This window comes from Gracilinanus agilis, chromosome 4 (genome assembly GCF_016433145.1).
Source record: "Gracilinanus agilis isolate LMUSP501 chromosome 4, AgileGrace, whole genome shotgun sequence".
NCBI classification, from domain to species: Eukaryota; Metazoa; Chordata; class Mammalia; order Didelphimorphia; family Didelphidae; genus Gracilinanus; species Gracilinanus agilis.
The window spans coordinates 151,524,396-151,540,196 of record NC_058133.1 but is presented as its reverse complement, the minus strand read 5'-3'; the positions used below and the strand labels follow the sequence as shown (position 1 = coordinate 151,540,196).

Here is a 15,801-nt window from a genome sequence, read left to right as displayed (position 1 = left end):
GAAAAATTGTTTAAAAAAAAGTATTACCAGAAAAAAGAATGCGGGTTGATGGTATGATTTGAATCAACTGAATTATGAGACAACACCCCAGTCCAAGCAAAGCTAGTCCAGAACGCAGTCCGTGCTGCGCATGCGCGCCTGTACACAAACACTGGGCTCCTGGGCTCGCCAGTTCCCCTCTTGTCTGTCTTCGGGAGCCAGGGCCTGGAGTAGCATGTAGGCATCGGTTCCCGGGCTTGATTTGGAAGGTGGGACTTCCTGTCTTGCGGTCGACCAGTTTCCTACGGGAACCGGAAGACGCTGCAGGATGGGACTCGTGACAGCTTGCTAGCCAGCTCGTCTGTCCGCCTGCCAGCATCCCAGGACTGGAAGGTGAGGTCGGGGAGCCTGGGAAGTGTAGTCACCATACCCCCCTGATCCTCGTTGATTTTTAGGTTGCATTTATCTCGTGGCGTTGCGGGAGGTTTCCCCCCAATTCCCACCCTTTCAACCTTTGTCCAGAGGAGCAAAGGGCATAGAGGTTGTTCCTGAGACCCCATCGCTGACAGAAACTTGGACTTGAAATTTGAAGGGCGGGTCCGAAGCCTGCCTCTTTAAAATAGAACATAAACTTATGTATCTTCCTTGGCAAACCTAACACAGTAATTGAGCATCCTCAGATGTAAGCCCTTCACAATCTGGCTCCAGCCTGCTTTTCTAGTTTTTTTTTTTTTTTTTTTTTTTTTTTTTCACATTACTTTCACGCAATTCTACCGTCCCGTTAAACTGGCCTGCTTGCTATTCCCCGTACATTATGTATCCCTGCTCCTTGCCTTTACATAGGCTTTCCCTTCTTTCTTCAGTGCCTGGAATACCCGAATTACTTCTACGGTGTGAGAAGCTTTAGCTCCTTTAAAGGCTCAATTCAAGTTCCTCTTACGCCAGGCTTATATTGATATCCCATTTGTTTTGCATATTTTTTGTGTGTGTTTTTTCTTGTTCTTGCTGTTATCGATATTATGAAAGCCCGCTGAGGGCAGAGATTGTTTTGTTTTTTTGAGTTCCCATTTCCCAGCTAGATGGCTGGCACTTAGTACACACTTTAAATGCTTATTGAATGATTGAATGAATAAAAAGGTCTTTAAATATAGCATAAAACATTTTAAATGGACAATACACTTTCAGTTATGACATTTTTTTTCTGCAGATAGCCGGTTCCCAATTAAGCAAATTGACAGTTAAAACCCTTTTAATTCTAGAGTATTTTATTTCGTTATAAATATTTGAGTTCACTCTCTTTGTTTAATGTAGTATTCTAGGCTCTGTGAGGTATACAAAGAAATATTCCCTCCTCTCAAGGAATTTAACGTATAGTTGATAAAGCAAGGTATAAACGTTTAGGGGGAAAAAAACCCAACCCAAATATAGTAGACCAGTGCCCAATAAGTTGTACAAAAATCATGTTAGAGGAAGAAGAAGATAAGTTGAATCAAGGTGGTAGTGAAAGACTATAAAAGGCATAGGACTTCAACTGGGCTTTGATTAAAGTGTTTGGGTCTGGTAAAATAACATAATATTATAGATTTTGGTCTTGGAGATTATAGAGGCCAAATTAATTTTACAGAGGAGGAAACAGACTCCTACATGACTTTCACTTGCCCAAGATCATACAGTGGTAAAACTAGGAGGTGAACACCATGACTTCCTAACTTCCAAACCATTGCTATGCCATGGCGCCTTTTTCTTTTGCTGCTGTGATGGAAAATAACTTCTGTGCGTGGTAGTGTTTAAATACTCTTGTTATTTTCCTAAGATATTTGCTGTTAGTGTGATCTGTTAATTGTTGTGGTTGTGACTTGAGTCCAGTCAAGATTGAATTTTTCTCTTAAGATAGAAATGTAAATATATACTGTTTTGCAAATACATCTGTATGCATAGCTTGTTTCTGTCTTACCTTATTGCTTAAAGCTCAGAGACTTTAAGTGAATTGACATTCTCTTAGAAGTCTATGGCTTGACTTGAACCAAAGTCTTGATTCCAAGTCCACCACTCTATCTTGTGTGATTGTAGGCTGCTTCTCATTTGTAAAAATAGTAGAATTAAAAGAAGCAACTATACTGCATATTTTTACATACAAGTTCACCTGTCTATCCATTTATTTATATTACATTAAGAATAGCTTTGGTAGATCAGTAAATCAAAATAAACCTGTAAGCAAAACAGAAAATAAACAAGTGCTATTCACAGTAAATGGTATTGAATGGTCAGAACTCATTGTTTCATCTCAAGGAACCCAGACATCAGATTGTTCTGAAGACAGCATATATGGGCACCTACATATTTATTGTTTCTTATGGTATAACAATATTCCATCACATTAATATACCAAAAATTATTTAGCTGTTAGTTGCTGGGATCTTTGGATCAAAAGATAAAGACTTTTTAGTTACTTTAAAAAAATAGAATTTCAAATTGATTTTCAGTCTTAGAAACAATCACAGTTTCAACAACATTACATTAGTATGCCTATCTTTCCATTGCCTCTCCAGTATTGACTCATAATCTTTTGTAAGTTTTTTGAATGTGAGATAAATCTTATGAATTGCTTTTATTTGCATTTTTCAAATTTGTGAATTGGAACAGTCTTTAATGTAATTGTTAATAGTTTGCTATTCTTCTGAGATCTGTTCATTTTCTTTGAACACATCCATTGAGTAATCACAGACCCTATCCTTAAGGTGATTGCAGACTTGATTGATTAATTTATCATGATTATTTTTATCTTATAAAAATATATGAGGTTTAAACAAAGTACTATATGACTTAAGAGATAGGCTATTTGATGTTTGGTGATGTTTTTCTAGTGATGTTCAGCAGCCAAGGAGCAGAGATGACCAATTGTAGACTCCTACAAATTAGGGTTGGAGTTTTGGAAAAAATTGAGAAGTTAGGATCAAACAATGGGGCATGTAGCGGAAATTTATTAGCTGAGACACCAAAAATAAAATAAAAAATAAATAAAATAATATTAAAAGAAGTCTCCAAGCCAAAAAGAAATAGGTTTATTGAGGAGGGATGGTCTAACAATAAAGCTGGACTCTGGTTAGCAACAAAAGACCTTGAGCCTTGAGAGCAGCCTCTTTTTTATAGCACAGTTTGCAGAAGTAGTGTTAGAAGTACAATGGGTATTGATATAACTAACTTGACCATTATTACTTATTTGGCTTATGCCTACCAGGATCACCTGGACCATACCATTTATGCAAGTAAGTCCTATACTCTATGCCATTTATGCAAAAAAGCAGTGGTGACTTGAAGAGTCTTGGACACCTGCAGGGATTCTTAGACCAATTACATCATAAGGACAAGTTGCTTTAACAGGCATACTGTAGCAGGTCCATTACTGGACTCAGGCGGATAATGTGCCATAGGCCTTAGTCCTACAAATGCATTTAACTTATTGTGTTAAAAAAGCACAGTCCCATAATAGAGGAGAATATACAACTTAGTCAAGCCAGCTTAGAAAGAAGTGAATAAAGTCAAAAGTTCAAATCATGGAGAGATAATATCAGAAACAATAAATATCAATATTTCAGAATTATTACAGAATAATGGGGAGGGGAGGGGATTTCACATTCAAAGGCAAGAAATTAGAAGACTAAGCACTGTATAAAATTGAATTGGTTTTTTAAAAATGGCAAAGGAAAGAAACTGAAGTCATGATAGAAATGCTGCTTTGGAAAGCAGGAAGGAGTCAAGTGAAAGGAGGCTGTGGTGAGGATAAAGAGTAAATTTAAGACTGTGAGAAGGAGAACAGAGAGCTGAAAGGACAGAAGGTTATGTACCAAGATCAAAAATTCAGAGTCACTGATTGTATAGATGATCCATTTCTGTGGTATTTAAATCCCTTTACTACCTGGTCCAAACCTAGCTTTCAACTTTTCAGTAGCACTTTATTCAACATCTTCCACCTCTGTCTACATTAAGAGGTGACTCTTCTCCTGGGTGATCTCATCCCATAGATTTAATTATCAACACTAAACTGATATTTCTCAGATCTACTTATCCAGCCCTCATTGCTCTCCAAACACACATCGTCAGCTGTCTTAGATGTCTCAAGCTGGATGCTTTGTTGTTGTTCAGTTACTTTATTGGTGTTCTGCTTTTTGGGAATCCATTGAGTTCTCTTCTGTAGGTCATTTTGCAAATGAGGAAACTGAGGCAAACAAGGTGAAGGAACTTGCCCAGAGTCACATATCTGATAAATATCTGAGCCCAGATTTGAACTTGGGAAGATGGGTCTTCCTGATTCTGGGCCTGACATTCTATCCACTGCACCCTGTAGCTCCTGTGCATGTCCCATTGTCATCTTAAATTCAACATGTCCAAAACTAAACTCATCATTTTGTCTCCTACCTCCTGCCAGATATTCTCCTTCCAAATTCCCTCATTACTTTCAAGTTTTCTCTGCCTCAAGTCTCTCCTCACTCTAGAACAAAGTCCACTTAGCTCTCTAAGTGATCTACATAAAGCACAGATGTGAGTATATCCACTTCCTCCCCTCCCCATTCAATAAACTTCAGCAGTTCTCTGTCAAGTTCAGAATTATATATAAAATCCTCTATTTGGCATTCAAAGCTCTTCAAAACATGGTTCCCTCCTACCTTTCTAGAATTCTTAGACCTTACTTTCCGCTACATCCTCTGTGATCCAGTAAGACTGGACTTCTCTTGTGCAAGACATTCCACAACCCAAATCTGGACACTTTATTTTTTTTTAATTAAATTTTCTTCTTTATTGTGAACTTGCATGTTAACAAATGTGAACATTTTGATATATGATGATAAAGAAGAAGGCTTATTTAAGAAAATGAACTTATGTCATATATGATTTTTAAGTACCTGAGATAATATCTAAAATTATATAGCAGTTTATGATTGCCAAATACTCCCTCCCACATGAGATCCTTAATAAACCCTAGACCTACTGTATCTTCTAGCAGCAAATGTATTTTTGCTGGATTAGGAAAGTATGTTTTTATCAGTAACAAATTTTATTTTCCCTCAATTTCATGTAAAAACAGATTCCAATATTTTTCAAAGAATATCGAGCCTTGAATTTCTCCCTCCCTCCTCATCCTTACTCCCCTACCCCATCATTGAGATGGTGAGCAATGTTATATAGATTTTACATATGCAACCATGTAAAATATTTTTCCATATTAATACTTTTGTGGAAGGAAATACAAACAAAAAAATTAAAGGAAGTGAAAAAAGTTTGCTTTGTTCAGTTCTTTCTCTGGAAGCAAATGGCATTTTTTATCCTGAGCCCTTTAGGATTATTTTGGATCATTGTATTGCTGAGCATAGCTAAGTTATTTATTTACAGTTGTTCACTATACAATTCTTCTCACTATGTACAGTGTTCTTATGATTTTGTTTATTTCACTCAGCTTCAGTTTGTGCATGTCTTTATAATTTTTTCCGAGCTCCTGCTTGTCATTTCTTACAGCAGAGTTGTATCCCGTTACAATTAAATACTATAGTTTACTCAACTCTTTCCCAATTGATGAGTATTCCCTCACTTTCCAATTCTTTGCCCTGACAAAAAGAGCAGCTTTAAATATTTTTCTACATATAGGTCCTTCTCTTTTTTATTTTTTATCTCTTTGGGATACAAATCTAGTAATGGTATTGCAGGGTCAAGGGATATGTACTGTTTGAGAATCCTTTGGGCATAGGTCCAAATTGCTCTACAGAATGACTGAATCAGTTCACAATTCCCCCAACAGTGCAATAGTGTCACAATTTTCCCACATCCCCAAATTTTGTCGTTTTCCTTTTCCATAGCATTCAATTTGATAGGATGGGGTGATACTTCAGAGTTGTTTTAAATTGCACTTCTCTAATAATGATTTAGAGCATTTTTTTCATGACCATAGAGAACTTAAATTACTTTGCCCAAGAATTGTCTGTTCATGTCCTTTGACCACTTGTCAATTGGAGAATGACTTGTTTTCTTACATATTCAACTTATTTCTCTATGAATCTGAGAAAAGAGGTCTTTATTAGAGACTTGTAAAAAATGTTTACACCATTATGATTACGCTGCATTGCTCTCCATCCTATTTCCCCCTTCCCCTTTTACTTTCCAGTAGGGTAAGATAGATTCCCTCTTTGAGCCAATTCCAATGAGAGTATAATTTAAGGACTCCCCTCTCTACCTCCCTCATCTTCTCCACTGTTAAATCTTTTTTGTGCCTCTTTTATGTGAGATAATTTACCCCATTCTACCTCTTATTTCCTCCTTTCAGTGCATTATTCTTTTTCCTTCCTTAATTTTATTTTTTTAGATATCATCCCATTATATTCAACTCACACTTGTGCCCTCTGTCTATACATACTCCTCCTAATTGTCCTAATATTGATCAAGTTCTTAGGAGTTAACAAGTATCATCTTCTTATGTATGAATGTAAACATTTTAACCTTATCAAATCCTTTTTCATTTCTCTTACATGTTTACCTTTTTATGCTTCTCTTAAGTCTTGTATTAAGGGTCAAAAATTTCTATTTAGCATTCATTTTTTCATCAGGAATGATTGAAAAATCCTCCGTTTTGTTGAATATCCATTTTTCCTCATGAAGGATCACACTCAGTTTTGTTGAATAGATGATATTTGGTTGTAATCCTAGCTCCTGGAACATTATATTCAAGGCTCTCTGATCCTTTAATGTTGATGGTGCTAAATCTCATGTTATCCTGAACTGTAGCTCCACAATATTTGAATCATTTCTTTATCACTGCTTGTAGTATTTTCTACTTAACCTAGGGGCTCTGGAGTTTGGCTATAATATTATTTAAAAAAATTTTTTTTAATCCTTACCTTTTGTCTTAGAGTCATTGGTTCCAAGGCAGAAGAGTAGTAAGGGCTAGGCAATGGGGGTTAAGTGATTTGACAGTGGCTGAGGCCAGATTTGAATCTAGGACCTCCCATCTCTAGGCCTGACTCTCAATCCAGTGAGCTATCCAGCTGCCCCCTGGATATAATATTCTTGAGAGTTTTCATTTTGAGATCTCTTTCAGGAGATGATTGATAAATTTTTTTAATTTCTATTTTGCCCTCTAGTTCTGGAATATCAGGGCAGTTTTCCTTGCTAATGTCTTGAAAGATGATGTCTCCACACTTTTTTTGATCATGGCTTTTTAATTCTTAAATTATGTCTCCTGGATGATTTATTTTCTAGGCTGGTTGTTTTTATAATGAGATATTTCACATTTTTTTCCTACCTTTTCATTCCTTTGATTTTGTTACATTTCTTTTTTAAAACACTTTTTGTCCTAGTAACAACTGTAGGACTGATCGCTATGCAAGTAGTGTTAAATGATTTGCTCTTTGTCCACGATCATGCAGGTAGGAAATGTCTGGCCAGATTTGAACCATGGTATTTCCAACTCCAGGCCTGGTTCTCTATCCACTGTGCCTCCTAGCCACCCCGGTTTTATTGCTTCCTGATGTCTTATGGAGTCATTCTTTCTACTTGCCCAGTTCTAATTTTTAAGGAATTATTTTCTTCACTGAGCCTTTTGACCTTCCTTTCCATTTGAGCAGTCCAGCTTTTTAAGAAGTTCTTTTCCTTGGTAAATTTTTGTATACCTTTTTCCATTTGTATACCTTTTTTCGTTTAGCCATTCTATGACTAATTTTACTTTTTTAGGATTTCTTCTCTTTAATGAGTTTTTTCTTCCTCTCTTCCTTCCTTCCCTCATTATTTTTTTGTTTCTGTTTTTTTCTCCCTCCCTCCATTCCTTCTTTTCATCCTCCCTCCCTAATTTCCTCTCTACCTTCCTAAGCCCCCTCCCTCCCAGTGACAACTCTAGGACAGAAAATCAAGGGCTAGGTAAATGACATTAAGGGATTTGCCCAGGATCACATAGCTAGGCAGTGTCTGAGGTCAGATTTCAGCTCAGGTCCTCCTAACTCCACTTTGGCTCTATCCACTATGCCACATAACTTTCCCCATATCTTTTTACATTTGGCCAATTCTGCTTCTTAAGGAGTTAATAATAAAAATGTTGGGGTCTGTTCTTATGGTGGAGGAGGTACTCTCTCAAGTTTTTTTGTGTGTAGCTGTTTTCAGAACTAGTTCTGGGAATCTTTAAGTTTCAGGGTGGTATGATCTAAGAAGTCAACCTCACCCCGTAAAAATCTCACTTGCTACAGAAACTGCAACCTCATTAAACCAACAAAACCAACGATCGCCTAGTCTGGAAGATTACTTTCCAACAGAGTCCATGATGCGTGCTGGCAAAAGCCAACAAACTCCAGGTCTTTGTTGACGGGTGCCTGCGCCACATGTTGGACATCGGATGGCCTGAGGGGATCTCCAATGCCAGACTCTGGGGGGGAACAGTTCGGTGTCCCATCAGTCAGGACGCTATGAAAATCAGAGGACAGCGTTGCCTGACAGGCACTGAGCTGGAGCCCACCAGGGAGGGGCCAAAGCAGACCTGGCGGAGATATGCCGAGAACGAGACAGGGACCATCGGAGTGACATGGGCCCAGTTGGGGGAAGTTGCCCAGAACAGAGTCCGTTGGTGTGAGATGGTTGCGGCCCTATGCTCCTCTGGGAGTCAATAGGAATAATAATAATAATGATCTAAGAAGAGGTGTTTTTACTACTCCTCTGGCATGTGGTCTGGTCTGTGAACAACTACAAGCTTTTTACCCTAGAAATATGAGCAAGATTCTAGTTCTCTTGTGGCCACAAGTGATGGTGTGTGATAGTGTTCCTCCTCACTCTGAGACTGCAGCCAGGATTGGGACTTGGATCTGCCTATAGACAACGTGACAGTTTATTGCCAGCAAAGGGACACTCGGAATTGCCTTTTGACCAGTTGTCTGACCCGCTTATGGTCTGTAGACTGAGAACTTGCATGTACACTTAGAAAGCAGTCTCTTACTAGTCTGTGTTGTCACTTTGTTACTGTCCTTGACTGATGCATTATTCACTCCTGCAAAAATGTTACAAATGCCACTTTATTATTGTTTGTAAGTTCCTTAAGGGTATGGCATATCTTTTGTTTCTTTATGTATATCAAAGCTTTAGCAGAGTACCCAGCACATAGTAGGTTCTTAAAATGTGCTTATTGATTAAATGGTTGTTTCCAAAATTGGTGTGATCCAGGGCAAAGTCTGATCACTATTTTCCTGGCTAGGAACTCAGTTACTCTCAATTATTTGGAAAGCTGTACTGGTTCTGAGAAACAAAACTTTAGCTTCTGTTTAATTTGGGATTCTGCTCTTGTTATTTCTCTTTGGCTTTAGATTGGGCTAGAACCTGGAATGGAGATTTTCAGAGAGAAATGACCCACAGAAATGTTTTCTACTATATCACAATGAATTAGTACTTGGCTGATTGATTTGACAAGTGGAGCTTACTATTGAAGACATGTCTCTATCATCAGCCTCTCTTTTGGCCTTGTTTGTTAATAATCACATATATAGAAAATTTATTTTTGTATAAAATCATGAACAAACAGCAGGGAAGAATTTAGAAAGTATATCAGGGGGCAGTGAGGTGGCTTAGTGGATAGAGGAGAGCCAGGCTTAGAGATGGGAGATCCTGGATTCAAATTGGTTTCCTACACTTCCTAACTGTGTAACCCTAGGCAACTCACTTAACTTCTATTGCCTAACCCTTACTGCTCTTCTACCTTTGAATTGATTCTAAGATAGAAGGTTTAAAAAAGAAAAGAAGAAAGAAAATAATTCAGAATCTGAAAATGAAGAATGAGTTCCACATCTTAATGATGTTATTCATTTATGAAGTACTAGTGGTTTTCAGTCTTTTGCAAAGAAGCAGCATTTTTTGATTCTCAGCTAGTTATGAGAATGCAAGAAAAGTAGTCATTGATGTGCAAATACCAGTAGCATAGTGCCTAGCTACATTGTGCTCAAAAAACTTTGGTTGAATTATATAGGCATCTGTGTCTCTTTTAGTGTTCAAAGTGTTCCTCTGAATATCAATGTATAGGAAGCAAATGACAAAACTTATTTATATTTATGGAATATAAGCATCTTTTTTTCTGCTTTTTTTTTACATCCTCTATAGTTATTGTCCTATCTTTGACTAGAAAGCCTTCCTCTATAACAAAGAATAAAAAAAAAAAGAGAGTCCAGCAAACCTACACATGAACAAAGTCTGACATATATAGTATTCTACACCCATAGTCTTATTCTTTCATCCTAAATCTTCAAAGAAGGGAAGGAAGTAAATTATTATATTTCTTTGAAGGCAAAGCTTAGTCTTTATAATTTCATAGCACTCAGTTTCAATTTCTTTCTTCCATTTTTGTACTATTGTCATTGTATACATTGTTTTCATGTTTCTACTTCCCTCACTGTGTAGTTCATTTAAGTCTTTCCATAGTTCTCTGTATTTCTCACATTCATCATTTCTTGTAGTACAAAAATGGAATATGTTTTTGTTTTTTTATTAAATTAAAAAATTTTATTTTATTTTGAATATTTTCCCATAGCTATATATTTCATGTTCTTTCCCTCTCCCCCAAGTCCCTCACCCCCCCCGTAGCAGACTCACAATGGATTATGTTTTTAAAAGAATTATATCATCTCACTTATCCCCAGAATATTTTTGTAGTAGTCAATATTATCGAATGTATAGATTGAGGACTGATGGCTTACTGAATGTTAAAATGCAGCAGAATAAGGATTATTGATTTCTAATCCTGTGTATCAATACCAAGTTTGGCCATAAAGATTCCCCTTATCTAAAAATAAGTAAAAATTAATTCATAACTAGATAGTACAGAGTGGCAGGCCTGGAGTCAGGCGGAACTGGATTCAAGTATGAGCCTCAAATACTTTATAGCTGTGTAACCCTGGGCAAATCACTTAACCCCTTAAAGCTTTTTTTTAAAACAAGGGAAAAAATAATTTGTAAACTTTACCTTTGAATTTGTTTATAGTTATTTTTTAAAATTAAATTAATTATTTTTTTAAAACCCTTACCTTCCATCTTAGAATCAATACTAAAGATTTGGTTCTCAGGCAGAAGAGTAGTAAGGGCCAGGCAGTGGATGTTAAGTGACTTGCCTAGGGTCACACAGCAAGGAGGTATCTGAGGCAAATTTTGAAAGCAGGACCTCCCATCTCCAGGCCTGGCTCTCAATCCACTGAGTCACATAGCTGCTCCCTACAGAATTATTTTTAATACTCATCAGTATAGAAAGCTGAAAAATAGAAGATTTCACATAAATCCACTGTTTGTAGAAATGGATTTTTACATTTTAAGCACAAAAGGCATGAGCTCGATCATTCTAATATTAACAGAATAAACACAACTATAATTAGATTTTATTTAACAATTCTGTGACATTTCTAAGAGTAATGAAGACTTATATGTTAAAAGATATGAGGAATTCTGTTAGTGATACTAGGAAGAATAAGTCTATAGCATCAATAGGTGACTTCCTTTTACGTTTCATGGACATAGGCTTAAATATTGGAGTTGACTACCTGATTGAGAAATATGCTGTCTTCTATTGGCAATCTCCTTTCAAATCAAAAACACACAGGTGAGCTCAGTTGTTCATGATTCACATGAGTTATGGTACATAAGTAAAAATATGTAATATAATACAAAACTATAGTATATAACTGTAGTAGGTAAGTATATGTTATAGTACAAAATAATGTTTCAGTCATTCTTTGCATTATTCTCTATTGATTCTCTGTCAAGGTCAGTAGCAAGTAGGCCACATGCCTTAATGACATTCACTCATCATCCATATAGGGAAAGGAGTATCTTGACAAGTCTCAGGGTACCAAGGGCTTTTAAGACTTTGTATTTATCCATTCTTAAATTTTATTTAATATGACTCCTAAATGATGTGCCATTTGAGCCCAGACCTAGCTATAATTACTTCTGGACATTTTGCATAGTGCTTTATAGTTTTCAGTGTGCTTTATATTAGTGGATATAGTATTCAACTTGAGGTTAATCCTGTTTTTAGATTTTTACTAACTGTGCGATCAAGGAAGTCAACCTTTGTCTGCTTTAGTTTTAGCATTCATCTCATAGAGGGATAAAGTGTAATAATATACATAAAGTACTTTTCTAATATTAAAGTGCTATATATCTATGTTAGGATTTGTGGATGTAGTGACAAAAATGAAAGTCTCTAGCCTCAAAAAGCTTACAGTCTACTGGAGGATAGCATGTGTGAATATATATGTGTATGTTCATAGATGTGCATATATAGATGTGCATATATATATATATATGATCTATAACAAATAAATATAATTTTTGATTGGAAGGCCTTAGAAGCAGGAGAGAGGATTAGGAAAGGCTTCACATAGAAGATGGCGCTTAGCTAAACAGAACTTTCAAGAAAACTAAAGACTGTGGAACTTAAGAAAAAGAATGCTATCCACAGCTAGAAAAAGAACTATGGGAGTAGAAATGCAGAAGAAAAGCATATATTTTATCACTTGGTTATATGGGTATATGATTTGGGGTTATGGTTTTTAAAAGATTACTCTATTATAAATATGAATAATATGGAAATGGATTTTCAGTAATAAGGCATTTATAAATCAGTGGAATTGCTCTGGGAGGGGGAGGTAAAAAGGGAAGGAGAGAACATGAATCATGTAACCGTGAAAAAATATTCTAAAAAATAAAAATAGTGTGGGGAAAAAAAGAAAAGTAAAGATTCTTGGCAGGTGCATTCCAAGTCTGATGACCAATACAAAGGAATGGAGATAAGAGACAAGAGTGTTATGCATAAGTAATAATAAGAAAAGCAGTTTGGATAGGCCCAAAAGCTAGATATTGAATAGTTGGAAAGGTAGATTGGAGTTTTAAGTTGTTGAAAAGTTTTAAATGCCAAACAGAGGAGTTTATATCATATCCTCCATATGATAGGAAGTCACTAGAGTTTATTGAGTACAGAGATGTTATGGTCAGACCTAGGGTTTAGAAATTCACTTTGGCAGCTAAGGAGAATGGAGAGATATCTGAGTTTGGGAGACCAATTAGGTAATAAGTGCCTGAATTAGGTTGGTGGCTGTGTGACTAAAGACAGAGGGATGAATAAAAAAGATATTATGGAGATAAAATTTACAAGATATGGGAATGATTATTTATGTGGGATGATGGAGTGAAGAATCCAGCATGACACCAATTTACAAATTAGGGTTACTTAAAAGTGATACTTTTCATAGAAATAGAGAAGTTAGGAAAACAAGTGGATTTGAAGGAATTATGTAAAATGTATAATCAAAGAGCAAATGTGCAGAATTTAGATAATAAAGCAAACCTGAAATTTGAGTAGACAAGTAAATGCTACCTTATAGGTATCACTGAGATAGATGAATTGGGACATATTACTAGGTAGTAACAGTGGATGGGTAAAGTTCAAAAAATCCCTTTCTTATAATGGGAAGTGATCTCAAAGGTAAATCCATACTAAACAGGAATCTCTGCAATGTCACTGAGTACTGGTTATCCAGTCCAAGATTGAGATCACTAATGATGGAGAAATTACTATTTTGTGAGGTGAGGTCAGTCAACAAACATTTATTAAGCACTTATTGTGTACCAAGTTCTGGGCATACAAATACAAATGAAAAAGAAAGTTCCTGACCTCAAGAAAGAAATGGAAAGATGAGAAGAGTGAAAAAACCATAGATACTAAAGAAAGTGTTAGATAACTGAGGCAAGGGACCACAATTCCACTTTTTAAATAGCTCTAATTTTTAGAAATTTTCTTTCAGGATCAGATTTAGAGCTGGAACGAATCTTAGAGATCTTCTAGTTCAACCACCACCTTTTGATGGAGGAAAATGGGGTTCAAAGATGCCCAAGGTCACAAAAGTAGTAAGTACCAGAGCTAAACCTTAAGCTCAAGTCCTGATGGCTCCAAGATCAATGTCTTAAATTTAGCTCTTTGCAACTTCTACCTGTGATTTCTTATCTGATTAGTCTAGTATCTCTGCCAAATGCCAGCTCTTCAAATACTTGAAACTACCAATTTTAGTTTCTTCAGCTGATCCTTGTATGTTGTGGTCTCCAGTTGTTTCACCATCCTCCTACTCACATTAGTACTTAAGTGAACTGTAATTTCAGCAATGTAGTTACCTGATTCTCTTCACTGTTGTAGATCAAAGTCTACATATACTTTTTAATATTCTTATCTTCCATTCACTTCCTCTAACATCCTGCACTCTATATATCCAGCTTATGTGTGATAAGTCTCCTTCCTCACCTTGATCTCTGTAGTGTATTATTTTTCTTCCCTTTTTTCTTCTTTTATTGTCATCAAAACATAACAATACCACTACTCTCTAGCCCTTTGTTTTATTTAATTCCCTCTATGACTCTTAAATGACATTAGGGTTCTGGGAGGACACTTGTTTCTTCTCTTGGAATTTTAATACTTAAGTCCTTTCTAATTGATCAGAGATATTTACCTTTTGATGGTTAAAAAAAAATCCTATCTTGCATTTTAGAGTTTCAATTCATCTCTGTTTTATTAATCAGAAATATGCAAAAGTCCTATTTCATTTAAGGTTTGTCCTTTCTCCTTTAGTATTATACATAGTTTTGTAGGATAAACCTATATTTTTGCCTTTTGGAATATTGTGTTCTAATCTCTCTTCTTTATATTTGTGGCAGTTAAATCTTTTATGATCCTCTCTGGCTATTCAGTTCTTGAATTCTTTTTTTTCTGGATGTTTGAAATATTTTTTTTTCTAACTTTGGAATTCGAGTTTGGCTATGACATTCTCATGAATTTCCATTTGGGGATTTCTTTTAGAAGGTAACTAGTTGAGTCTATTTTTACTTTCCCTTGTGAATAAGTATAAACCATTTAAATTCATAATTTCTTGAAATATGCTATTCATGATTATTTTTTGGTTAGGTGATTAAATTTTTTTTTCTTGCCTTATTTTCCAGGTTATTTGTTTTTTATTTGAAATATCTAATATTTTCTTTTATTTTTCAGTCTTCTGATTTATTCTAATATTTCTTATTACCTCATAAAGTTATTAACTTGTCATGGATAGCCTTACATTAACTTCTATTTAGTCTGTTGGATTCTTAGGTAATCATTTTCTTGGTGAAGGTTTTGTACCTCTTGTAATAAGCTATCATCTTGATTCCCCAAGCTTGCTTGTGATATCTTCAAACACTTATTCTCTCTCATTACCATTACAGAATCTTTTGTATTTGTCTCTTTCTGTCTTTTGACACTGATTTTAAAAAGAAGTGTACAAAAATTATAGGGCAAAGAACAAATCCAAAAGGGTAGTTTGGGACCATGAAGATTGTGTGGAAAAAAAGCTCAAAATGTGCTGAGCTTAGTGAAAAATGCTGAGGATAACAAATAGAGCTTTAAAAAAAAATATGCTTGGAGTAAGAAGAGCGAAAAAGGGATAAGACCATTATTTAATGAGAACAGATGGCTAAAAAGTAGGAATTCTGATTACCTCTTTGCTTGTCTTTGTATAAAAAACTATGGTTAAGAGGAAATTGATACCCAGCATATGTGAAGTAATATTAAAATTAAACCTAGCTGCTTTTGAATGAAGCTGCTTTGAGGACCACACAGAATACAATTCTAGTTACTTCCTATTACTTTCAGATTCAAATATAAAATCCTCTGTTTGATTTTCAAAGCCCTATATTACCTGGCTCCTTCCTACCTATCCAGTCTTATTATGCCTTACTCCTTTTTATGGGCTTTATGATTCATTGACCGTGGCTTCCTTGCTGTTCCTTTCACTTAAT

General features: G+C 35.7%; 1 protein-coding gene across 1 annotated transcript in view; it reads left to right on the top strand.

The window, feature by feature from the left end:
• Nucleotides 1-309: 309 nt before the first annotated feature.
• TBCE (tubulin folding cofactor E) overlaps nucleotides 310-15,801 on the top strand; it is a 117,977-nt gene continuing 102,485 nt past the window's right edge. The window contains exons 1-2 of the mRNA XM_044675902.1: nucleotides 310-372; nucleotides 13,785-13,887. The gene's annotated coding sequence lies outside the window, so the exon portion shown is untranslated. The remainder of the gene's footprint in view (nucleotides 373-13,784; nucleotides 13,888-15,801) is intronic.